The sequence below is a fragment of the Salvelinus alpinus genome, chromosome 2 (assembly GCF_045679555.1).
Source record: "Salvelinus alpinus chromosome 2, SLU_Salpinus.1, whole genome shotgun sequence".
Classification (NCBI taxonomy): Eukaryota; Metazoa; Chordata; class Actinopteri; order Salmoniformes; family Salmonidae; genus Salvelinus; species Salvelinus alpinus.
In genome coordinates this window covers 82,101,649-82,129,333 of record NC_092087.1, presented here as the reverse complement: position 1 = coordinate 82,129,333, position 27,685 = coordinate 82,101,649, and the positions used below count along the sequence as shown (strand labels likewise).

General features: G+C 45.0%; 1 protein-coding gene across 1 annotated transcript in view; it reads right to left on the bottom strand.

Moving 5' to 3' along the window:
- The window catches only part of cacna1ab (calcium channel, voltage-dependent, P/Q type, alpha 1A subunit, b), a 336,628-nt gene that overhangs the window by 270,115 nt on the left and 38,828 nt on the right, over window positions 1–27,685 (bottom strand). The window lies entirely within an intron of this gene.

The window sequence follows — 27,685 nt, the reverse complement described above, 5'->3', positions numbered from 1 at the left end:
CCCTGTTCCTGGATTACTACCCCCCCAGTAGGATTTCACTCCAACCCTGTTCCTGGAGAAGTACCCTCCTGTAGGTTTCCACTCCAACCCTGTTCCTGGAGAGGTACCCCCCTGTAGGTTTTCACTCCAACCCTGTTCCTGGATTACTACCCCCCTGTAGGTTTTCACTCCAACCCTGTTCCTGGAGAGGTACCCCCCTGTAGGTTTTCACTCCAACCCTGTTCCTGGATTACTACCCCCCTGTTGGTTTTCACTCCAACCCTGTTCCTGGAGAGCTACCCTCCTGTAGGTTTCCACTCCAACCCTGTTCCTGGAGAGGTACCCCCCTGTAGGTTTTCACTCCAACCCTGTTCCTGGATTACTACCCCCCTGTAGGTTTTCACTCCAACCCTGTTCCTGGAGAGGTACCCCCCTGTAGGTTTTCACTCCAACCCTGTTCCTGGATTACTACCCCCCTGTTGGTTTTCACTCCAACCCTGTTCCTGGAGAGCTACCCTCCTGTAGGTTTCCACTCATACCCTGTTCCTGGAGAGGTACCCCCTTGTAGGTTTCCACTCCTACCCTGTTCCTGTAGAGCTACCCTCCTGTAAGTTTTCACTCCAACCCTGTTCCTGGAGAGGTACCCTCCTGTAGGTTTCCACTCCAACCCTGTTCCTGGAGAGGTACCCTCCTGTAGGTTTCCACTCCAACCCTGTTCCTGGAGAGGTACCCTCCTGTAGGTCTCCACTCCTACCCTGTTCCTGTAGAGCTACCCTCCTGTAGGTTTTCACTCCAACCCTGTTCCTGGAGAGGTACCCTCCTGTAGGTTTTCACTCCAATCCTGTTCCTGGAGCGGTACCCCCCTGTAGGTTTCCACTCCAACCCTGTTCCTGTAGAGGTACCCCCCTGTACATTTTCACTCCAAACCTGTTCCTGGATTACTACCCCCCTGTAGGTTTTCTCTCCAACCCTGTTCCTGGAGAGGTACCCCCTGTAGGTTTCCACTCCAACCCTGTTCCTGGAGAAGTGCCCTCCTGTAGGTTTTCACTCCAACCCTGTTCCTGGAGAGCTACCCTCCTGTAGGTTTTCACTCCAACCCTGTTCCTGGAGAGCTACCCTCCTGTAGGTTTTCACTCCAACCCTGTTCCTGGAGAGCTACCCTCCTGTAGGTTTTCACTCCAACCCTGTTCCTGGAGAGGTACCCTCCTGTAGGTTTTCACTCCAACCCTGTTCCTGGAGAGCTGCCCTCCTGTAGGTTTTCACTCCAACCCTGTTCCTGGAGAGGTACCCTCCTGTAGGTTTTCACTCCAACCCTGTTCCTTGAGAGGTACCCCCTGTAGGTTTCCACTCCAACCCTGTTCCTGGATAACTACCCTCCTGTAGGTTTTCACTCCAACCCTGTTCCTGGAGAAGTACCCTCCTGTAGGTTTCCACTCCAACCCTGCTCCTGGATTACTACCCCCCTGTAGGTTTTCACTCCAACCCTGTTCCTGGAGAGGTACCCCCCTGTAGGTTTTCACTCCAACCCTGTTCCTGGAGAAGTACCCCCTGTAGGTTTCCACTCCAACCCTGTTCCTGGATTACTACCCTCCTGTAGGTTTTCACACCAACCCTGTTCCTTGAGAGGTACCCCCTGTAGGTTTCCACTCCAACCCTGTTCCTGGATTACTACCCTCCTGTAGGTTTTCACACCAACAATGTTCCTTGAGAGGTACCCCCTGTAGGTTTTCACTTCAACCCTGTTCCTGGAGAGCTACCCTCCTGTAGGTTTTCACTCCAACCCTGTTCCTGGAGAGGTACCCTCCTGTAGGTTTCCACTCCAACCCTGTTCCTGGATTACTACCCCCCTGTAGGTTTTCACTCCAACCCTGTTCCTGGAGAGGTACCCCCCTGTAGGTTTTCACTCCAACCCTGTTCCTGGAGAGGTACCCCCTGTAGGTTTCCACTCCAACCCTGTTCCTGGATTACTACCCCCCTGTAGGTTTTCACTTCAACCCTGGTCCTGGAGAGGTACCCTCTGTAAGTTTTCTCTCCAACCCTGTTCCTGGAGAGGTACCCTCCTGTAGGTTTTCAGTCCAACCCTGTTCCTGGATTACTACCCCCCTGTAGGTTTTCTCTCCAACCCTGTTCCTGGAGAGGTACCCTCCTGTAGGTTTTCACTCCAACCCTGTTCCTGGATTACTACCCCCCTGTTGGTTTTCTCTCCAACCCTGTTCCTGGAGAAGTACCCTCCTGTAGGTTTTCACTCCAACCCTGTTCCTGGAGAGGTACCCCCCTGTAGGTTTTCACTCCAACCCTGTTCCTGGATTACTACCCCCTGTAGGTTTTCTCTCCAACCCTGTTCCTGGAGAGGTACCCTCCTGTAGGTTTTCACTCCAACCCTGTTCCTTGATTACTACCCCCCTGTAGGTTTTCTCTCCAACCCTGTTCCTGGAGAGGTACCCTCCTGTAGGTTTTCACTCCAACCCTGTTCCTGGATTACTACCCCCCTGTAGGTGTTCTCTCCAACCCTGTTCCTGGAGAGGTTCCCTCCTGTAGGTTTTCTCTCCAACCCTGTTCCTGGAGAGGTACCCTCCTGTAGGTTTTCACTCCAATCCTGTTCCTGGAGAGGTACCCCCTGTAGGTTTTCACTCCAACCCTGTTCCTGGAGAGCTACCCTCCTGCAGGTTTCCACTCCAACCCCGTTCCTGGAGAGATACCCTCCTGTAGGTTTTCACTCCAACCCTGTTCCTGGAGAGGTACCCCCTGTAGGTTTTCACTCCAACCCTGTTCCTGGAGAGATACCCTCCTGCAGGTTTCCACTCCAACCCTGTTCCTGGAGAGATACCCTCCTGTAGGTTTTCACTTCAACCCTGTTCCTGGAGAGATACCCCCCTGTAGGTTTTCACTCCAACCCTGTTCCTGGAGAGCCACCCTCCTGTAGGTTTTCACTCCAACCCTGTTCCTGGAGAGCTACCCTCCTGTAGGTTTTCACTCCAATCATGTTCCTGGAGAGCTACCCTCATGCAGGTTTCCACTCCAACCCTGTTCCTGGAGAGCTACCCTCCTGTAGGTTTCCACTCCAACCCTGTTACTGGAGAGATACCCTCCTGAATGTTTTCAATCCAACCCCAGTTGTAACTAACCTGATTCAGTTTATCAACCAGCTAATGATTAGAATCAGGTGCGTGTTGGAGGCCCTGTTGTGAACACTATTATGGTGTTTCAAATCCAGAATTAAAACACTTAATGTTTAACATTGATTTCTGTATGTGATCATTTGCCAACTCATTTTTGGCGGCATTGTTGAGCACAGTGCTCAATCCGCCAGCAGTAACTAGAGGTTTACAACCATTACAGGATAGTGTATTTGCCTCTACCATTAAAGGTTGGAGGTGTGGGAAGGGGTGGTCTCATCATTAAACGTCATTTTGCCAGACAATTTTAATGTCCGTTCATCATGATCATTACACCTCATGGTACAACAAGCTGCTTCACACTGATATAGAAGTCAGCTTTTCTTTCTTCAAACAGGCATACAATATTGTGTAGAATAATTAATACAGTCTAAGAATGTTATCCACAATCCTCTAAAAGCAGAGCCATGTGGCAAGATAGGAATGAGATTAAAACCAGACTTCCAATGAAATTCAATCACAACATTTTCTCTATCTACAGTATCCTCATAAAATATACTTACATTTTGAGCAACATACTAAGCTGGATTTATTCTTAAATGTTTTGGTCAAATTAAAGTAACAAATCAATTCCCACCAGAATACTTTTTTACAGTGTGGCTGAGTTTTTTTTGTATGTGTATTTATTATGGATCCCCAATAGCTGTTGCCAAAGCAGCAGCTACTCCTCCTGGGGTCCAGCTAAATTAAGGCAGATTATTAATTTTAAAACATTACAATACATTCAGAGATTTCACAACACACTGTGTACCCTAAGACCCCTGTTCCACCACTACCACATATCTACAGTACTAAATCCATGTGTATGTGTGTGTATAGTGCATATGTTATCGTGTGTGTGTATGCATGTGTCTGTGCCAATGTTTGTGTTGCTTCACAGTCCCCGCTATTCAAGAAGGTGTTTTTATCTGTTTTTTAAATCTAATTTTACGGCTTGTGTCAGTTACCTGATGTGGAATAGAGTTCCATGTAGTCATGGCTTTATGTAGTACTGTGTGCCTCCCATAGTCTGTTCTGGGTTTGGGGACTGTGAAGAGGCCTCTTGTGGCATGTCTTGTGGGGTATGCATGGGTGTCCGAGCTGTGAGCCAGTAGTTTAGGCAGACAGCTCGGTGCATTCAACATGTCAATACTTCTCATAAATAAAAGTAGTGATGAAGTCAATCTCTCCTCCACTTGCAGCCAGGAGAGATTGACATGCATATTATTAATATTAGCTCTCTGTGTACATCCAAGGGCCAGCCGTGCTGCCCTGTTCTGAGCGAATTGGAATTTTCCTAAGTCCTCTTTTGTAGCACCTGACCACACGACTGAACAGTAGTCAAGGTGCGACAAAACTAGGGCCTGTAGGACCTGCCTTGTTGATAGTGTTGTTAAGAAGGTAGAGCATCGCTTCAATATGTTTTGACCATGACAGTTTACAATCTAGTGTTACTCCAAGCAGTTTAGTCATCTCAACTTGCTCAATTTCCACCTTATTTATTACAAGATTTAGTTGAGGTTTAGGGTTTAGTGAGTGTTTTGTTCCAAATACAATGCTTTTAGTTTTAGAAATATTTAGGGCTAACTTATTCCTTTTCACCCACTCTGAAACTAACTGCAGCTCTTTGTTGAGTGTTGCAGTCATTTCAGTCGCTGTAGTAGCTGACGTGTATAGTGTTGAGTCAGCCGCATACATAGAAACTCTGGCTTTACTCAAAGTCAGTGGCATGTCGTTAGTAAAGAAAATTAAAAGCAAGGGGCCTAAACAGCTACCCTGGGGAATTCCTGATTCTAACTGGATTATATTTGATAGGCTTCCATTAAAGAACACCCTCTGTGTTCTGTTAGACAGGTAACTCTTTATCCACATTATAGCAGGAGGTGTAAAGCCATAACACACATGTTTTTCCATCAGCAGACAATGATCAATAATGTCAAAAGCTGCACTGAAGTCTAACAAGACAGCCCCCACAATCCTTTTATCATCAATTTCTCTCAGCCAATCATCAGTCATTTGTGTAAGTGCTGTGCTTGTTGAGTGTCCTTCCCTATAAGCATACTGAAATTCTGTTGTCAATTTGTTTACTGTAAAATAGCATTGTATCTGGTCAAACACAATTTTTTCCAGAAGTTTACTAAGGGTTGGTAACAGGCTGATTGATCGGCTATTTGAGCCAGTAAAAGGGGCTTTACTATTCTTGGGTAGCGGAATGACTTTAGCTTCCCTCCAGGCCCGAGGGCACACACTCTCTAGTAGGCTTAAATTGAAGATGTGGCAAATAGGAGTGGCAATATCGTCTGCTATTATCCTCAGTAATTTTCCATCTAGGTTGTCAGACCCTGGTGGCTTGTCATTGTTGATAGACAACAATTATTTTTTCACCTCTTCCACACTGACTTTACGGAATTCAAAAGTACAAATCTTGTCTTTCATAATTTGGTCCGATATACTGTACTTGGATGTGTAGTGTCAGCGTTTGTTGCTGGCATGTCATCCCTAAGTTTTCTTATCTTGCCAATGAAAAAAACATTAAAGTAGTTTGCAATATCAGTGGGCTTTGTGATGAATGAGCCATCTGATTCAATAAATAAAGAGCTGAGTTCGTTTTTTTCCCCAAAATGTAATTTAAGGTGCTGCAAAGCTTTTTACTATCATTCTTTATATCATTCATCTTTGTTTCATAGTGTAGTTTCTTTTTCTTTAGTTTAGTCACATGATTTCTTAATTTGCAGTACGTTTGCCAATCAGTTGGGCTGCCAGACTTAATTGACTTTTTACTCATCCCTCTCAACCATACAATTTTTAAATTCCTCATCAATCCAAGGGGATTGAACAGTTTTTACAGTCATTTTATTAATGAGTTCTGCTTATTAGTAACTGGAATAATTAGTTTCATAAATGTGTCAAGTGCAGCGTCTGGTTGCTCCTCATTACACACCACGGACCAACACATATTATTTACATCGACAACATATGAATCACTACAAAATGTATCGTATGACCTCTTATACACTATATTAGGCACAGCCTTTGGAACTTTGGTTTTCCTAGATATGGAAAAATTGCAGTGGCCCAGAAACACACATCAACACCTAACACTGTTCAACTAATAACTGATGTTATTTCCTGCAAATCAAGAGGAAACTGCCTGAACGACTCCAGAACTCCCCAGCTGATGTTCTCCACATGGACGTTAGCTGTGAGGGCCGAGGTGCCCATGTGTTGACTTCTGTTCTCCACATGGACGTTAGCTGTGAGGGCCGAGGTGCCCATGTGTTGACTTCTGTTCTCCACATGGACGTTAGCTGTGAGGGCCGAGGTGCCCATGTGTTGACTTCTGTTCTCCACATGGACGTTAGCTGTGAGGGCCGAGGTGCCCATGTGTTGACTTCTGTTCTCCACATGGACGTTAGCTGTGAGGGCCGAGGTGCCCATGTGTTGACTTCTGTTCTCCACATGGACGTTAGCTGTGAGGGCCGAGGTGCCCATGTGTTGACTTCTGTTCTCCACATGGACGTTAGCTGTGAGGGCCGAGGTGCCCATGTGTTGACTTCTGTTCTCCACATGGACGTTAGCTGTGAGGGCCGAGGTGCCCATGTGTTGACTTCTGTTCTCCACATGGACGTTAGCTGTGAGGGCCGACGTGCCCATGTGTTGACTTCTGTTCTCCACATGGACGTTAGCTGTGAGGGCCGACGTGCCCATGTGTTGACTTCTGTTCTCCACATGGACGTTAGCTGTGAGGGCCGAGGTGCCCATGTGTTGACTTCTGTTCTCCACATGGACGTTAGCTGTGAGGGCCGAGGTGCCCATGTGTTGACTTCTGTTCTCTATACATGTCTGGGGATGCTACTAACAGGGACATACTGCTCTGCCTCGTGATTCCTGGGCATGAAAGGGCAAAGCGGAAGTTCAGTTCAGTGTGCTGCGTGGCTATATTGACGGGAAAACAGATTCCATGGGTTCGAAAGGTGGGCCTTTGCACAGATGGAGCTCCATCTATTGTGGCACGGCGGGCAGGCCTCTGCACTCTGGTTATGAATGTGTCTCCCTCTGCCATATGGACTATATCTATGTACTCTGGTTATGAATGTGTCTCCCTCTGCCATATGGACTATATCTATGTACTCTGGTTATGAATGTGTCTCCCTCTGACATATGGACTATATCTATGTACTCTGGTTATGAATGTGTCTCCCTCTGCCATATGGACTATAGCTATGTACTCTGGTTATGAATGTGTCTCCCTCTGCCATATGGACTATATCTATGTACTCTGGTTATGAATGTGTCTCCCTCTGCCATATGGACTATATCTATGTACTCTGGTTATGAATGTGTCTCCCTCTGCCATATGGACTATATCTATGTACTCTGGTTATGAATGTGTCTCCCTCTGCCATATGGACTATATCTATGTACTCTGGTTATGAATGTGTCTCCCTCTGCCATATGGACTATATCTATGTACTCTGGTTATGACTGGGTCTCCCTCTGCCATATGGACTATATATATGTACTCTGGTTATGAATGGGTCTCCCTCTGCCATATGGACTATATCTATGTACTCTGGTTATGAATGTGTCTCCCTCTGACATATGGACTATATCTATGTACTCTGGTTATGAATGGGTCTCCCTCTGCCATATGGACTATATATATGTACTCTGGTTATGAATGGGTCTCCCTCTGCCATATGGACTATATCTATGTACTCTGGTTATGAATGGGTCTCCCTCTGCCATATGGACTGTATCTATGTACTCTGGTTATGACTGGGTCTCCCTCTGCCATATGGACTATATCTATGTACTCTGGTTATGAATGGGTCTCCCTCTGCCATATGGACTATATATATGTACTCTGGTTATGAATGGGTCTCCCTCTGCCATATGGACTATATCTATGTACTCTGGTTATGAATGTGTCTCCCTCTGCCATATGGACTATATCTATGTACTCTGGTTATGAATGTGTCTCCCTCTGACATATGGACTATATCTATGTACTCTGGTTATGAATGTGTCTCCCTCTGCCATATGGACTATATATATGTACTCTGGTTATGACTGGGTCTCCCTCTGCCATATGGACTATATCTATGTACTCTGGTTATGAATGTGTCTCCCTCTGCCATATGGACTATATCTATGTACTCTGGTTATGAATGTGTCTCCCTCTGCCATATGGACTATATCTATGTACTCTGGTTATGAATGGGTCTCCCTCTGCCATATGGACTATATCTATGTACTCTGGTTATGAATGGGTCTCCCTCTGTCATATGGACTATATCTATGTACTCTGGTTATGAATGTGTCTCCCTCTTCCATATGGACTATATCTATGCAAATTGGATGAGGTGTGCACTGTTGTCCACGCCCCCTGACTTTGAGAATCTCCGAAGCGTCATGCATCAAGCCAAACCCATCTCATTAGTGGAGGTGGATAAGAGACATTATGTCAGACTCATTTGCATTTGACTGCCATAGCCCCACATTAAAAGTATGTAATGGTGAGTTGAGAAGACAATCAGAAATACTGTTAGAATGTTTTTCATTGACTGCCATAGCCCCAGATAAACAAGTCAACATTGGCTGTTAATTACATATTTTTGTTTTCACATGGTTGGCTTCCCGAGAAGTTTCAGATATCAAAGTGGGGTCGTGGGCCAAAAAAGTAAGGGAACCCCTGCCTTATAGTATACTAGGGATGATCCCATTTAGTCGACTGGTCGACTGTTTGTGTAACAGCGTTCTAAATCTGCCTCCTCCTCGGACGAGGAGAGGAGAGAAGGATCGGTGGACCAATACGCAGCGAGGTATGTTGACATAATGATTTATTGACAAGCGACGAACACTGACACGAACTATACTTGAAATATACAAAATAACAAACACGACGTAGACAGACCTGAACATGGAACTTACATAACTATACGCAGAACTCACGAACAGGAACAGACTACATCAAATGAACAAACAACCAAAACAGTCCCGTGTGGTGCGCAGACACAGACACGGAAGACAATCACCCACAAACAAACAGTGTGAACAGCCAACCTATATATGGTTCTCAATCAGAGGAAAACGTCAAACACCTGTCCCTGATTGAGAACCATATAAGGCTAATTTCAAGTGCCCTAAACATAGAAAACACAAAACATAGAAATGCCCACCCACACTCACGCCCTGACCGACTAACACATACAAAACAACAGAAAATAGGTCAGGAACGTGACAGTTTGGTTGATAGGTTGTTGGTCAATCGAGATTTCTTGAGTCGAGCAGTAGCAAAAAAGAAAGACTAGGAGACTAGAAAACAGTCCTTAATTGTCTAAGAAAAGTGAGGAGCAAGGAAACCGCAACTTAATTAGGTCTGTAATCAAAAACCTAACTGTTAAATGTGCCTGGCTTTATAAATCATCCATATCTACAGAAATAAGGCAGATCCTGCTTCTGTTGCCTGGTTGAGTGTTTAATAGTCTACTGATTCCGAGAGCACCAAGCCTCACACAACATGTCGGATAAACTATTTCACAAATTCGGCTGTTTTTAATCTTTGCTGTATAAAGGCTTTTGACTTTGTGTGTGTGTCTATCAGTGTGTGTGTGTGTGTGTGTGTGTGTGTGTGTGTGTGTGTGTGTGTGTGTGTGCCTTCCTAGCCTCTTCTCCCTCAGGGCAGAATTAGGGATCCAGGCTAGGAGCCAGTAGCGTTGGTTGACACACACAAACTCTCCTCCCCCCTACACACACACACACACACACACACACACACACACACACACACACACACACACACACACACACACACACACACACACACACACACACACACACACACACACACACACACACACACACACACACACACACACACACACACACACACACACACACACACACACACACACACACACACACACACACACACAAACTCTACTCCCCCCTACACACACACAAACACTCCTCCCCCCTACACACACAAAAACTCTCCTCCCCCCTACACACACACAAACTCTACTCCCCCCTACACACAAAAACTCTCCTCCCCCCTACACACACACACACACACAAACAAACACACACACACACACACACACACACAAACACACACACACACACACACACACACACACACACACACACACACACACACACAAACCCTACTCCCCCCTACACACACAAACCCTACTCCCCCCTACACACACACACACCAACACACACACACAGCCTACTCCCCCTACACACACACACACTACTCCCGCCCTCCCCCCTCCCCCACACACAATACTATAGGGTTTGATTTGGTAGCAGTTGCACTGCAGATCTTGACAGGCATGTAATCTATTTACAGTCATCTATACATTCGTGGATGTTAATGTATGCAGAGGTTTTTATAAGGAGCCAAGTCTACTGATTATGTGTGTGTGCTTGTGTGTAAGTGAATGGTAGTGTTTGATTGCATGCTTACGTGTGTGTGTGTGTGTGTGCGTGCGTGCGTGCGTGCGTGCGTGCGTGCGTGCGTGCGTGCGTGCGTGTGTTAGGACTGTGATGTAACGGTAACTGATTAACCGTGTAACTGACGGTTATGGATGAAGACCTGAACATTAAGAAAAACGTCAAAACCAGGCCTACATTCATTTTAGGATTTAGTTAAATGTTTTATTAACTTAATTTAAATGTTTTATTAACTTTATTTCGTTTAACTTAATTTAAATGTTTTATTAACTTAATTTAAATGTTTTATTAACTTAATTTAAATGTTGGATTAACTTTATTTTAATGTAGATAAATTTGACCTACTAGTGGGAGTGGTTACTAATGATCATGTGCTCTTGTTTCACTAATTTAGTCTGTCTATTAAACGTTCTACATCTCCTCCTCTTTCCAACGGTCTTTTGATGCTGGAGCAGGGAATGCCTAGATGTGTGGGGGTGTGGGGCTATAGGCTATGGCACTTCAGCTGGGAATGCCTAGATGTGTGGGGGTGTGGGGCTATAGGCTATGGCACTTCAGCAGGGAATGCCTAGATGTGTGGGGGTGTGGGGCTATAGGCTATGGCACTTCAGCAGGGAATGCCTAGATGTGTGGGGGTGTAGGGCTATAGGCTATGGCACTTCAGCAGGGAATGCCTAGATGTGTGGGGGTGTAGGGCTATAGGCTATGGCACTTCAGCAGGGAATGCCTAGATGTGTGGGGGTGTGGGGCTATAGGCGATGGCACTTCAGCAGGGAATGCCTAGATGTGTGGGGGTGGAGGGCTATAGGCTATGGCACTTCAGCAGGGAATGCCTAGATGTGTGGGGGTGGAGGGCTATAGGCTATGGCACTACAGCAGGGAATGCCTAGATGTGTGGTCTTTCTTTTATACAATGCACGTTTTCATTGCTTGCCAGTAAATAAATAAATCGGTCTTCTTTTCAAAAAGGTTGGATGTTATTCAACAGCAGTCGACAAGGTTGTTCTGGCTCTGAGGCCTATAACGCTCTAACGTTGTGTCAAGTGGACAATGCGCCAATCGTCTCCAACCTGGCATGGTATCATTTGATACGGAATCTTTTCTTAATTTATAGTCTGATCAGGCCTGGTCCTGGACGATATGCCTCCCTGGGTGAGACAAAAAAAGTGCCGCCCTCCTATCCCGCAAAGTAGAATAGTAGCCTAGGCTATATACAGTGTCGCCTACCTTTTGTAAAACAGGCAATTCACTGTTAATCCCTGTCATTTGGTTACAATAATTTATGTTAATGCATGTATTAATTACAGTAATTTACCGTTCTCATTCTCAGAGTGGAAACGATGTTTGCAGAGTTCACAACCTGCTATGCTTGTGAGAAACACGTTTTGGTTTATTTCATACCATCATTTACGCGTTCCATGTGAGCAATGAGAATGCGTCTGGATTCTCTGTCCTGTTAATGGTGACGGAGGGCGCATGCCTGATCACGCATAGAGATACCTGGTCTGCTTCTCGTAAATGTCAAATGTAGGTGAGTGCCCAGCTGACCTCGTTTTTTTTCTTCACCCCACACAGTAAGTCAACAGTCTTTTTTTTGTTTGTCTTTTTTTACAACCATTCAAATGATAATAAATAGTTCTTCTCAGTATTTGATAAATCTTTCTAACACTCTCCCAATGGATTATCAGCGTTGCGAGGGTGTGTGTGTTCGCTGATTCTCTCTGTAGACCTATATGTGTATTTAGAAAGCTTCCTAAAGTAGCCTGTCTGGACGGCATCTCTTTAATAAGAATCAAGCGCTCCTGTCATGATTTCATCTGTAACAATGCCTATTTTCAGTCGTTTGGGAGACATTATTTCTCTCATTACGACGTCCTCAATTTGAAGAACATATGCCAATGCCATCGAATGACTGCAGTAGCAGGATTTGTGACGTTGTGCAAATATTTCAGGAAAGGTGAGAGAGAACCCATCAGACTTTGTTTGAATGGTTTTGTGTGTCGGGAAAAAAACATTTGCAGAAAAGCCAACAGACAAGGACAAGGTAGGCATGTCTTTATTTTGACTCCGTTAATGTTGTCAATACGGAAATGCGACAGATTCCCTCCAACCTGGCATTTCTTAATTTGTTGATGAATATTCATGAGTAATGACCTGAAAAATGAAATGCCATGATAATAACTAAGTGTAATGGCTTGTTTCGGGAAGTTTTGTATAAATAGCTGGTACTGAAAATGTACGTGTTATATAAACAAAAAGTATCTATTCAGAGTGTGTGTGTGTGTGTGTGAGTGCGTGTTTTAGATCCGAGCGAATATTAGGTTGTTTAAATATCTATGTATATTATGAGTAGTGACCTTGTGTACAGTAGTGTGTGGGCGAGGTGTGTGTGTGTTTCTCGACAATCTGGAGAGCTCTTACTCGGTAACAGCTGCTCAGAGCCGACAGGGAGATATAGAGAGAGAGAAAATAACTAAGAACATAAATATATACATGACAATTAAAGACTACTAGTACCCATTGGATTCTCCAATCACATTGATTTAACTACAGGACAAAATACAAAACTCTCCAACCCAAAACGGCATGTGGTGTTGAAACAAAATATACACACCACAAATTCAAGTTGGCTATACTCAAACTCTTTAACATTATCCTCAGCTCTGGCAGCTTACCCAATATCTGATCACCCCAATCCACAAAAGTGGAGACAAATTTGGCCCAAACAGTTAATGTGGAACCTGTGTGATCGGGGAAATCTTCTGCAGTATCAACAGAAGACTCCAGCATTTCCTCAGTGAAAACAATGTCCTGAGCAAATGTCAAATTGGCTTCTTACCAAAATACAGACAACATATACACCCTAATTGACAACCAAACAAAGCCAAAGTCTTCCTATGGTTTGTTCATTTCAAAATAGCCTTCGATTAAATTTGGCATGATGGTCTGCTATACAAATTGGTGGAAAGTGGTGTTGGAGGAAAAACATGAAATTATTGAAATCCATGTACACAAACAAGTGTGCCGTTAAAATTGGCAAAAAAAAACAAATTTCTTTCCACAGGGCCGTGGGGTGAGTCAGGGATGCAGCTTAAGCCCCAACCTCTTCAACATATATATCAACGAATTGGCGAGGGCACTAGAACAGTCTGCAACACCCGGCCTCACCCTACTAGAATCTGAAGTCAAATGCCTACTGTTCGCTGATGATCTGGTGCTTATGTTCCCAACCAAGGAGGGCCTACAGCAGCACCTAGATCTTCTGCACTGATTCGGTCAGACCTGGGCCCTGACAGTAAATTTCAGCAAGACAAAAAATAATGGTGTTCCAAAAAATGTCCAGTTGCCAGGACCACAAATACAGATTCCATCTAGACACCGATGCCGTAGAGCACACAAACTATCCATACCTCGGCCTAAACATCAGCGCCACTGGTAACTTCCACAAAGCTGTGAACGAGCTGAGAGACAAGGCAAGAAGAGTCTTCTACACCATCAAAAAGAACATAAAATTTGACATACCAATTAGGATCTGGCAAAAAAATACTTGAATCGGTTATAGAACCCATTGCCCTTTATGGAAAAGCATGCAGAGCAGAATTAGGCCGATACCCGCTAAATATTAAAATCCAGAAAAAAGCCGTTAAATTCTACAAACCAACATTTTTTTGTGGAGGTAATTGAGGTAATTTGTACATGTAGGTAGAGTTAAAGTGACTACATAGATAATAAACAGAGTGGCAGCAGCGGTAAAGTGCGGCAGCACAGAACAGTCTGACTAAGGTGACACCACCTGGTATAGAGGTCCTGGGTGGCAGGAAGCTGGGCCATATGCACTACCCTCTGATGGTGCAGCTGTATCACCTTTTTTTTGGGACCACCTAAAAGGAAGCGATTCCCAAACCTTCCACAACAAAGCCATCACCTACAGAGAAAATACCCTGGAGAAGAGTCCCCTAAGCAAGCTGGTCCTAGGGCTCTGTTCACAAACAGACCCCACAGAGCCCAAAGACAGCAACACAATTACACCCAACCATATATCATGAGAAAACAAAAAGAGAATTACTTAACACATTCGAAAGAATCAACAAAAAAACTGAGCAAACTAGAACGCTATTTGGCCCTAAACAGAGAGTACACAGTGGCAGAATACCTGACCACTGTGACTGACCCAAATTTAAGGAAAGCTTTGACTATGTACAGACTCAGTGAGCATAGCCTTGCTATTGAGAAAGGCTGCCGTAGGCAGACCTGGCTCTCAAGAGAAGACAGGCTATGTGCACACTGCTCACAAAATGAGGTGGAAACTGAGCTGCACTTCCTAACCTCCTGCCAAATGTATGACCATATTAGAGACACATATTTCCCCCAGATTACACAGACCCACAAAGAATTTGAAAACAAACCCAATTTTGATAAACTCCCATATCTATTGGGTGAAATACCACAGTGTGCATCACAGCAGCAAGATTTGTGACCTGTTGCCACAAGAAAAGGGCAAACAAGTGAAGAACAAACACCATTGTAAATACCACCTTTATGTATTTTCCCTTTTGTACTTTAACTATTTGCACGCCATTACAACACTGTATATAGACATATGACATCTGTAATGTCTATATTCTTTTGGAACTTTTGTGAGTGTAATGTTTACTGTTCATTTTCTGTTGTTTATTTAACTTTTTCTATTCTATTTCACTTGCTTTGGCAATGTAAACATATATTTCCCATGACAATAAAGCCCCTTAAATGGAAATTGAATAGAAAGAGAGGAGATTGACAGAACAGGGTGAAATACTGCACTGAGGAGACTGTGGAGACTGAGGAGACTGTGGAGACTGAGGAGACTGAGGAGACTGTGGAGACTGAGGAGACTGTGGAGACTGAGGAGACTGTGGAGACTGAGGAGACTGTGGAGACTGAGGAGACTGTGGAGACTGAGGAGACTGTGGAGACTGAGGAGACTGTGGAGACTGAGGAGACTGAGGAGACTGAGGAGACTGAGGAGACTGAGGAGACTGTGGAGACTGAGGAGACTGAGGAGACTGAGGAGACTGTGGAGACTGAGGAGACTGAGGAGACTGAGGAGACTGAGGAGACTGAGGAGACTGAGGAGACTGAGGAGACTGAGGAGACTGAGGAGACTGAGGAGACTGAGGAGACTTCTCTCAGACTCGTGGTTGGTGACTAAGCAGCGGAACACACATTCCTTGTCTCTTACTTCTTTAGATCGTCAGAGAGGCTGTACCTCTGTACCCCCTAAAGCGCAGTGACACAACCAGGCACCAGCGCATCCACCCACACACACCATCAGTACCCCTCATAGATGGAGAGAGGGGGTGGAGGGAGAGAGAGAGAAGCTATTGAGTGAGAGAGAGCTTGTTCTGAGGCTCTGTTCACAACCTCAGGACAGCAGCACAATTAGACCCAACCAAATCACGAGAAAACTAAAATATATTAACTCAGAACTAGAATGCTATTTGGCCCTAAACAGAGAGTACACAGTGGCAGAATACCTGACTACTGGGACTGACCCAAAATTAAGGAAAGCTTTGACTATGTCCAGACTCAGTGAGCTTAGACTTGCTATTAAAAGAGCCAAAGGCAGACCTGGCTCTGGAAAGATAACCGGCTATGTGGCCACTACCCGCACAATGAGCTGTACTTCCTAACCTCCTGCCAAATGCATGACCATATTAGAGACACATATTTCCCTCAGATCACACAGACCCACAAAGAATTAGAAAACAAATCCAACATTGATAAAGTCCTATATCTGTAAGGTGAAGTACTGCAGTGTGCAGTTACAGCAGCACGATGTGTGGACCGCTGTCATGAGAAAAGGGAAAACAGTGGAGAACAAACATTGTAAATACAACCTGTTTATTTATTTTCCCTTTTATACTTCTACTTGCACATTGTTACAACACTGTACATAGCCAATAATATAACATTTGAAATGTCTATCTATATTCTAATTAAAACTTGTGAGTGTAATGTTTACTAATGTTTCCACTGTTTATTTCCCTTTTGTTTATTGTCTATTCCATTGACAAAGTAAACATATGTTTCCCATACCAACAATGCCTTTTGAATTGAGAGAGAGAACCAAAGGCTTATGTTGAAGGCACCTACAGTATATACCTCAGAGGTGGGAGGTTGAGAAGAGCGGGGCCTGCTATTTTCACCCAAATGTCACTACCCAAAACCACTAGTAGCAAAACCAACTACATGTTTGTCACTATGTAAGGTTTGTGCGTCCCAAATGATATCCTAGTCCCTATGTGCACATTGGTACTGGTCAAAAGTAGTGCACTAAACAGGAAATAGGGTGCCTTTTGGTACGGAGCCGTTCACTTTTATGCTAACATTACAGTCTAAATAGGTCATGATAAATGCCTAAATTAATTGTGAAACAGCGCATCAAGTCACTTTGGATATCAAACTTGGAACGACAGTGCACACACATAACACTGACTCAGTAAGTACTGCAGTTTCTGTGTCATGTTCATTAGGGCACAATGTTTAAAACCTTTTTGCAACAGAAAGACAATTTATTTTTATTTTTTTATTTAACCTTTATTTAACCAGGTAGGCAAATTGAGAACACGTTCTCATTTACAATTGCGACCTGGCCAAGATAAAGCAAAGCAGTTCGACACATACAACAACACATAGTTACACATGGAGTAAAACAAACATATAGTCAATGATACAGTGAAAAAAAATAAGTCTATATACAATGTGAGCAAGTGAGGTGAGATAAGGGAGGTGAAGGCAAACAAATATATGTATAAATAAATAAAAATATAAAAAGGCCATGGTGGCGAAGTAAATACAACACAGCAAGTAAAATAAAACTAAAAACACTGGAATGGTTGGTTTGCAGTGGAAGAAAGCGCAAAGTAGAGACAGAAATAATGGGGTGCAAAGGAGCAAAATAAATAAATAAATACAGTAGGTAAAGAGGTAGTTGTTTGGGCTAAATTATAGATGGGCTATGTACAGGTGCAGTAATCTATGAGCTGCTCTGACAGCTGGTGCTTAAAGCTAGTGAGGGAGATAAGTGTTTACAGTTTCAGAGATTTTTGTAGTTCGTTCCAGTCATTGGCAGCAGAGAACTGGAAGGAGAGGCGGCCAAAGGAAGAATTGGTTTTGGGGGTGACCAGAGAGATAAACCTGCTGGAGCGCGTGCTACAGGTAGGTGTTGCTATGGTGACCAGCGAGCTGAGATAAGGGGGGACTTTACCTAGCAGGGTCTTGTAGATGACCTGGGACCAGTGGGTTTGGCGACGAGTATGAAGCGAGGGCCAGCCAACGAGAGTGTACAGGTCGCAGTGGTGGGTAGTATATGGGGCTTTGGTGACAAAACGGATGGCACTGTGATAGACTGCATCCAATTTATTGAGTAGGGTTTTGGAGGCTATTTTGTAAATGACATCACCGAAGTCGAGGATTGGTAGGATGGTCAGTTTTACAAGGGTATGTTTGGCAGCATGAGTGAAGGATGCTTTGTTGCGGAATAGGAAGCCAATTCTAGATTTAACTTTGGATTGGAGATGTTTGATGTGAGTCTGGAAGGAGAGTTTACAGTCTAACCAGACACCTAGGTATTTGTAGTTGTCCACATATTCTAGGTCAGAGCCGTCCAGAGTAGTGATGTTGGACAGGCGGGCAGGTGCAGGCAGCGATCGGTTGAAGAGCATGCATTTAGTTTTACTTGTATTTAAGAGCAATTGGAGGCCACGGAAGGAGAGTTGTATGGCATTGAAGCTCGCCTGGAGGGTTGTTAACACAGTGTCAAAAGAAGGGCCAGAAGTATACAGAATAGTGTCGTCTGCGTAGAGGTGGATCAGAGAATCACCAGCAGCAAGAGCGACATCATTGATGTATGCAGAGAAGAGAGTCGGTCCAAGAATTGAACCCTGTGGCACCCCCATGGAGACTGCCAGAGGCCCGGACAACAGACCCTCCGATTTGACACACTGAACTCGATCAGAGAAGTAGTTGGTGAACCAGGCGAGGCAATCATTAGAGAAACCAAGGCTGTCGAGTCTGCCGATGAGGATGTGGTGATTGACAGAGTCAAAAGCCTTGGCCAGGTCAATGAATACGGCTGCACAGTATTGTTTCCTATCGATGGCGGTTAAGATATCGTTTATGACCTTGAGCGTGGCTGAGGTGCACCCATGACCAGCTCTGAAACCAGATTGCATAGCGGAGAAGGTATGGTGGGATTCGAAATGGTCGGTAATCTGTTTGTTGACTTGGCTTTCGAAGACCTTAGAAAGGCAGGGTAGGATAGATATAGGTCTGTAGCTGTTAGGGTCAAGAGTGTCCCCCCCTTTGAAGAGGGGGATAACCGCAGCTGCTTTCCAATCTTTGGGAATCTCAGACGACACGAAAGAGAGGTTGAAAAGGCTAGTAATAGGGGTGGCAACAATTTCAGCAGATAGTTTTAGAAAGAAAGGGTCCAGATTATCTAGCCCGGCTGATTTGTAAGGGTCCAGATTTTGCAGCTCTTTTAGAACATCAGCTGACTGTATTTGGGAGAAAGAGAAATGGGGAAGGCTTGGGCGAGTAGCAGAGGGGAGGGCAGTGCTGTTGTCCGGGGTAGGGGTAGCCAGGTGGAAAGCATGGCCAGCCGTAGAAAAATGCTTATTGAAATTCTCAATTATAGTGGATTTGTCGGTGGTGACAGTGTTTCCTATCTTCAGAGCAGTTGGAAGCTGGGAGGAGGTGTTCTTATTCTCCATGGACTTTACAGTGTCCCAGAACTTTTTTGAATTTGTGTTGCAGGAAGCAAATTTCTGCTTGAAAAAGCTAGCCTTGGCTTTTCTAACTGCCTGTGTATACTGGTTTCTAGCTTCCCTGAAAAGTTGCATATCACGGGGGCTGTTCGATGCTAATGCAGAACGCCATAGGATGTTTTTCTGTTGGTTAAGGGCAGTCAGGTCAGGAGAGAACCAAGGGCTATATCTGTTCCTGGTTCTAAATTTCTTGAATGGGGCATGCTTATTCAAGATGGTGAGGAAGGCATTTTTAAAAAATGTCCAGGCATCCTCTACTGACGGGATGAGATCAATATCCTTCCAGGATACCTCGGCCAGGTCGATTAGAAAGGCCTGCTCGCTGAAGTGTTTCAGGGAGCGTTTGACAGTGATGAGTGGAGGTCGTTTGACCGCTGACCCATTACGGATGCAGGCAATGAGGCAGTGATCGCTGAGATCTTGGTTGAAAACAGCAGAGGTGTATTTGGAGGGCAAGTTAGTTAGGATGATATCTATGAGGGTACCCGTGTTTACGGAATTGGGGTGGTACCTGGTAGGTTCATTGATAATTTGTGTGAGATTGAGGGCATCAAGCTTAGATTGTAGGGTGGCTGGGGTGTTAAGCATGTTAAAATTTAGGTCGCCTAGCAGCACGAGCTCTGAAGATAGATGGGGGGCAATCAGTTCACATATAGTGTCCAGAGCACAGCTGGGGGCAGAGGGTGGTCTATAGCAGGCGGCAACGGTGAGAGACTTGTTTTTAGAGAGGTGGATTTTTAAAAGTAGAAGTTCAAATTGTTTGGGAACAGACCTGGATAGTAAAACAGAACTCTGCAGGCAATCTTTGCAATAGATTGCAACACCGCCCCCTTTGGCCGTTCTATCTTGTCTGAAAATCTTGTAGTTGGGGATGAAAATGTCAGAATTTTTGGTGGTCTTTCTAAGCCAGGATTCAGACACGGCTAAAACATCCGGGTTGGCAGAGTGTGCTAAAGCAGTGAACAAAACAAACTTAGGGAGGAGGCTTCTAATGTTAACATGCATGAAGCCAAGGCTATTACGGTTACAGAAGTCATCAAAAGAGAGCGCCTGGGGAATAGGAGTGGAGCTAGGTACTGCAGGGCCTGGATTCACCTCTACATCACCAGAGGAACAGAGGAGGAGTAGGATAAGGGTACGGCTAAAAGCTATGAGAATTGGTCGTCTAGAACTTCTAGAGCAGAGAGTAAAAGGAAGTTTCTGGGGGCGATAAAATAGCTTAAAGGAATAATGTACAGACAAAGGTATGGTAGGATGTGAATACAGTGGAGGTAAACCTAGGTATTGAGTGATGATGAGAGAGATATTGTCTCTACAATGAGTTGGATAAGTCCAGGTAATCACTCCCTGTTTCTGTTTTCTTTCCGTTCAGTGCTGATTGAACACTACCCATGTGTAATTAAATAGAGCACCTAATACCTGTACAGAGCTTTCATTCAACCATTGTAGTCCACTCAGAATCCATTAGTGTCCCACTCTCAATGTCCAGTAGGACATTCAGCCATTGAAACTGGTCTCCCACTCTCCACTTCCAACACTACAACTGGCAAAATCCACATATTCTGCTCTACACCCCGAATTATATGAAATTGGTTTGGCTGTTGAGACAAAATGGCTGTTTAATTATAACTGATTTGCAGGTAAGGAGCATCACAGATCCGAATGTAACTGCTGCAGTAGAGAAAGCGACAGAACCCTGACGTAACACTTGCTGAGTAACTACTGCAGTGTTGGGTTGTGACTCGTGTTCATTAGGACACGTTTAAAAAAGTTTTGCAACGGAAAAAAGACTTTCTTATTGGATAAGTCCAGGTAATCACTCCCTGTTTCAGTCCGTTTCATTTCCGTTCGGTGCTGATTGAACACGACCCAGGTTTAATTATATAGAGCACCTAATACCTGTACAGAGCTTTCAGTCAAGCATTGTAGTCCACTCAGAATCCATTAGTGTCCCACTCTCAATGTCCAGGCAGTCAGACATTAAAATCGGTTCTGCTTTTCAGCCAAAATGACATCTCTCCAGACACCCATGAAAGTAACGTATGTACGACCCACGCAGAACCGCATCTTGAAAAACTGTTTTCACCAGGGAATATCAGTCACTAACTGCCATCACTTGATCACCTTGATTGAATAAACCACTCAATATCCATTAGTGTCCCACTCTCCACTTCCAACACTGCAACTGGCTCAATCACCATGCTGTTTTGCCGAACACCCTGAATTATACAGTATGAAACTGGTGCGGCTGTTGAGCCAAAATGACATCCGTCCGGACACCCAGAAAAGGAACGTCACATTCCATGCAACACTGCATCTTCCAGAAACTCCATGTTTAACTGACATGTTTCAGACTCCACCAACCAGTATGAAGCACACCACTCAGTATCTATTATTTCCCCTGTGAAACTGTGAAATCCCAATGTTTAGGTGAGCACCCTGACGACTATGAAACTGGCTCCAGGGTAGTGTTTTTGGATCCAAAATGTCCACCGTTCCATGTGTCCTCCCAGGAGCGCTGTGGCTCAGTGCAGAGCCCAGGGGACTGTGCAGTCGCTGGAGTGAATAAGCCACCCCAGTGACCCACAGTAGCAGCTGGAGCCTAGCATCACCCAACCTGGCCGATGGACAGAGCACACACACACAGAGACAGAGAGACAGAGAGAGAGAGAACAGTAGAGCAGAGGAAGAGGAGAACAAGGGAGGAGAGGAAGAGAAAGGTGAATGAGTACACACACACTCAGAGACAGAGAGACAGAGAGAGAGAGAGACAGAACAGAGGGGGAGAGAGAGAGATGGGAAGAGAGAGAGACAGAGAACAGAGGGGGAGAGAGATGGGAAGAGAGAGAGACAGAGAACAGAGGGGGAGAGAGATGTAGAAGAGGCTGAGGGCTCAGATGGGTCCAATAAGAACAACATTGATAGCTAAAAGAGAAAAGGTACAAACTGAGCTTGTCCCAGTAGGTAACAATGATCATTCATGTGTTCTGTTTGAAGAACTTTGATCCCATGTGGCCATATTTGTTAGTGAGAGAGAGGCGGAGGGAGAGCGAGAAGAGGAGGAGAAAGAGGAGAGGAATAGAGAACGACAGATGAGGAGAGAGGGAGAGAGAGGGGTGAATGACTGAGTCAGTGAGATCAATCAGTGAGAGAATACATTCAGAGAGAGAGAGAGATATGAAAAAGGGGAAGGAGGAGACCAGGGGTGGGGAACAGATGCAGTTGGGTCAGAAAGGGACAACCTGAGCTGGTTTATCCCAGTAGGGAGGATGATTCATACACACAGGGCCGGACACACTCACACCGTTTGAAGTCGTTAGATCTCATTTAGCCATAATGGACTGTGAGAGAATGAGACATATGAGACAGACAGACTGACAGACAGACAGTGAGTCAGTGAGGGAGAGAACAAATTCAGTGTGCATGCAGGAGAGAAAGAGAGCTAGAAGAAGAGAGAGACTGAGAGACCGAGAGAGAGAAAGCGAGAGAGAGACAGAGGGCCTGAGCAGGTCCTCTTCGTCTCTCTCTACCTGTCAAAACTAATACCTCTCATGAAGCCAACGGAGCTGTATATGTCAGGCCCAGTGTGTGTGTGTGTGTGTGTGTGTGTGTGTGTGTGTGTGTGTGTGTGTGTGTGTGTGTGTGTGTGTGTGTGTGTGTGTGTGTGTGTGTGTGTGTGTGTGTGTGTGCGTGTGTGTGCGTGTGCGTGTCAGGCCCAGAGCCCCAGACTGGTAAATGGGTCAGGGTCCTCCTGTGCTGCCTGTCTATCTGTCTGCCCGTTTGTCAAAACAACACTATAAATTCACCCCTACGGCCCCTAATAGCTAGCAGCTAGTGACTGACTGTCTAGGGCCTGGCTGTCCTCATGGACTAGACAGCAGCACACAGATGAGCAGAAACATTGATTCTAGAGTTACAACTCATTGTTGAGAACATAGAGGCAGTGTTCCACAGTTCTTCTACCTGTACACTGGGTCTGCACCGGTGTACGCTACAGTAGTAGACCTACCTACTGACTGACTGACTGGGGCCTGGGTCAGGATGATGATGATGATGAACTAGACAGCAGCACAACTCAGACTCAAGGGCATTGTGTGAGTCCCAAATGGCTCCCTATTCCCTATATAGTGCACTTCTTTTGCCCAGAGCCCTTAGGCTACAGTAGAGCAAATGACTGACTGGCAGACTGGTCTGATGGACTAGACAGCAGCACAGTACAGCAGTCAGTTACTGTACCGTTGGAAGTGTCTGGCTCAAGGGCATTGTTTAGGGAGAACATGGAAGCAGTGTTCCACAGTTCTAACACCCATCTGTGTATTGTGGCAGGCAGAGAGGTGTGATGAGAGGTGTGATGAGGTGCTAATGTACTTGGGTAAGGGGAGGAAAAGCCATGCGTGAGGTAGCTCATATTTTGACATGAGGACCATGGGGTTATTAGAGGTCTGGCTGCACTTGTATATCAGCTACTGACGGACGGACGAATAGACTGACTGACTGACTGTTTGGGATGACTGTGACTGATGGGCTGACTGGTTGACTGACTGGTTGGGATGACTGACTGACTGGTTGGGATGACTGACTGACTGGTTGAGATTGACTGACTGATTGATTGACTGACTGGTTGAGATTGACTGACTGACTGACTGGTTGAGATGACTGACTGGTTGAGATTGACTGACTGACTGACTGGTTGAGATTGACTGACTGACTGACTGGTTGAGATTGACTGACTGACTGACTGACTGGTTGAGATTGACTGACTGACTGACTGGTTGAGATGACTGACTGACTGACTGACTGACTGACTGGTTAAGATTGACTGACTGACTGACTGACTGGTTGAGATGACTGACTGACTGGTTGAGATTGACTGACTGACTGACTGGTTGAGACTGACTGACTGGTTGAGATTGACTGACTGACTGACTGGTTGAGATGACTGACTGACTGGTTGAGATGACTGACTGGTTGAGATTGACTGACTGACTGACTGGTTAGAATGACTGACTGGTTGAGATTGACTGACTGACTGACTGGTTGAGATGACTGACTGACTGACTGGTTGAGATTGACTGACTGACTGACTGACTGGTTGAGATGACTGACTGACTGGTTGAGATGACTGACTGACTGACTGGTTGAGATTGACTGACTGACTGACTGGTTGAGATGACTGACTGGTTGAGATTGACTGACTGACTGACTGGTTGAGATGACTGACTGACTGACTGGTTGAGATTGACTGACTGACTGACTGACTGGTTGAGATGACTGACTGACTGACTGGTTGAGATGACTGACTGACTGACTGGTTGAGATTGACTGACTGACTGGTTGAGACTGACTGACTGGTTGAGATTGACTGACTGACTGACTGGTTGAGATGACTGACTGACTGGTTGAGATGACTGACTGGTTGAGATTGACTGACTGACTGACTGGTTAGAATGACTGACTGGTTGACATGACTGACTGACTGGTTGACATGACTGACTGACTGACTGGTTGAGATTGACTGACTGACTGACTGGTTAGAATGACTGACTGACTGGTTAGAATGACTGACTGGTTGACATGACTGACTGACTGGTTGAGATGACTGACTGACTGGTTGGAATGACTGACTGGTTGAGATGACTGACTGACTGGTTGACATGACTGACTGACTGGTTGACATGACTGACTGACTGACTGGTTGAGATTGACTGACTGACTGGTTAGAATGACTGACTGACTGGTTAGAATGACTGACTGGTTGACATGACTGACTGACTGGTTGAGATGACTGACTGACTGACTGGTTGGAATGACTGACTGGTTGAGATGACTGACTGACTGACTGGTTGGAATGACTGACTGGTTGAGATGACTGACTGACTGGTTGACTGACTGACTGACTGACTGACTGACTGACTGGTGAGATTGACTGACTGACTGGTCAGTGAGTCAGTGAGATCAATCAGTGAGAGAATAAATTCAGAGAGAGAGAGAGATATGAAAAAGGGGAAGGAGGAGACCAGGGGTGGGGAACAGATGCAGTTGGGTCAGAAAGGGACAACCTGAGCTGGTTTATCCCAGTAGGGAGGATGATTCATACACACATGACTGACTGACTGGTTGACATGACTGACTGACTGACTGGTTGAGATTGACTGACTGACTGACTGACTGGTTGAGATTGACTGACTGACTGACTGGTTAGAATGACTGACTGACTGGTTAGAATGACTGACTGGTTGACATGACTGACTGACTGGTTGAGATGACTGACTGACTGACTGGTTGACATGACTGACTGGTTGACATGACTGACTGACTGGTTGAGATGACTGACTGACTGGTTGGAATGACTGACTGGTTGAGATGACTGACTGACTGACTGGTTGGAATGACTGACTGGTTGAGATGACTGACTGACTGACTGGTTGACTGACTGACTGACTGACTGGTTGAGATTGACTGACTGACTGGTTGACTAACTGTTTGAGATGACTGACTGACTGGTTGAGATGATAGACTAGAATCAGGACAAGACAACAGTACAGGCAGTCAGTACTGCTACAGTTAAGTCTCAGGCTCCAGGGCATTGTGTTTCAGCTGTCCCATCTTCCATCTGAGTGGTATGTCTGTCACATAGGTCTGATAACATATCATTAGAGGTCTGCGCTGAGGTGTGTGTGTGTGTGTGTGTGTGTGTGTGTGTGTGTGTGTGTGTGTGTGTGTGTGTGTGTGTGTGTGTGTGTGTGTGTATTATAGTACAATGTATCTCAGTGATGGTGTGTCTGTCTATTGCAGTGATGATTATGTATAATTCCAGAACACTTCTACCAGAACAATCCTAGATCATCCCTCTGCATCAATAACAGTAGGCTAAATGTGTCACTCGTTCCAACACTTCCAACCAAATGATACTCCCACTGCGTCTGGCATGGGGCACAGTCTACAGCCCTCAAATTTAAATATGGACTTGGAAGCCAGATCCACTGTTATTTGTCTTCTCCAACCAGGGACTGATTTAGACCTGGGACAACAGGTGTGTGCTATTAATGATCAGGTAGAACAGAAAAGCAGCAGTAGTCTGGACCTCGTGTCTGAACCTCGTATCTGGACCTCGTATCTGGACCTCGTATCTGGACCTCATAGGGTCAGATCTGAAAAGCCCTGGTCTACAGTAACCACCCCAGATCATTTTCTTTAATAACTAAACCAAGGAGCTAGTAGCTAGTCCTATCACTCAGACATGTAACTACTGTCAGAACAGAAATGACAAGATTCTGTTAAAATGGTTGTTTTATGCAACAGAATAAGGGGTTGTTAGAACGCTCATCTGTGTGTGTTCTACTGAGGATGGGCCTCTGGGAGATTTACCACGTCTTTTGGGTGATAAAACCTAAAGAGACCGCATTCCAGATCATGAGTTAATGTTTCTGTTCTATAAGGGAGAGAGGACTCCAGGGCCAGACCCTGGTCTCTACACAATGACATACTGTCTGCTGTGAATTAGAAGCATCTTTCATACTAATCTTAACATTGTGACCCATTCCATACATCTGTTGTTTGTCATGTAGGTTGAAAGGGTTGTATCTTGGCTATAAAAGACCTTTGTACTTTTGTCTCTGGGCTCTCAACGAATCATCTGAGGGTGATTTGTCGACCAGCCATCATTATCGTAGAGCACTCAATCGATTCACTTTATATATGTGTGTTGTATTGACCTGCTCCCTTATTAATAAGTGAATAAAGATTTAGTTTAAGTATAACTCTGACTTGTGTGATAAGTTTGTCTCTCCTCATTTGGTAGTAAAGAAATGAACCACCAGCACTACACAAAACTCTCCACCAGTTAATTTAGTGTCTTAATTAACACTACGTGACAATAATGAATACTCAATCCCACTCCTTGTGTCAATAAATAATTTTCATAAAACACAACTTAAATTGGTGTCAGAAGTGGGATTTAGCTATAATCATTCTGACTCCAATTTAGGTCTACTTTGTGTGTTGTGTTTTCCAACGTTTCTCATCAAGTAACACTCCCTAGTCCCTACACTCAGTCAGTAACACTACCTCCCTAGTCCCTACACGCAGTCAGTAACACTCCCTCCCTAGTCCCTACACTCAGTCAGTAACACTCCCTCCCTAGTCCCTACACGCAGTCAGTAACACTCCCTCCCTAGTCCCCACACTCAGTCAGTAACACTCCCTCCCTAGTCCCTACACTCAGTCAGTAACACTCCCTCCCTAGTCCCCACACTCAGGCAGTAACACTCCCTCCCT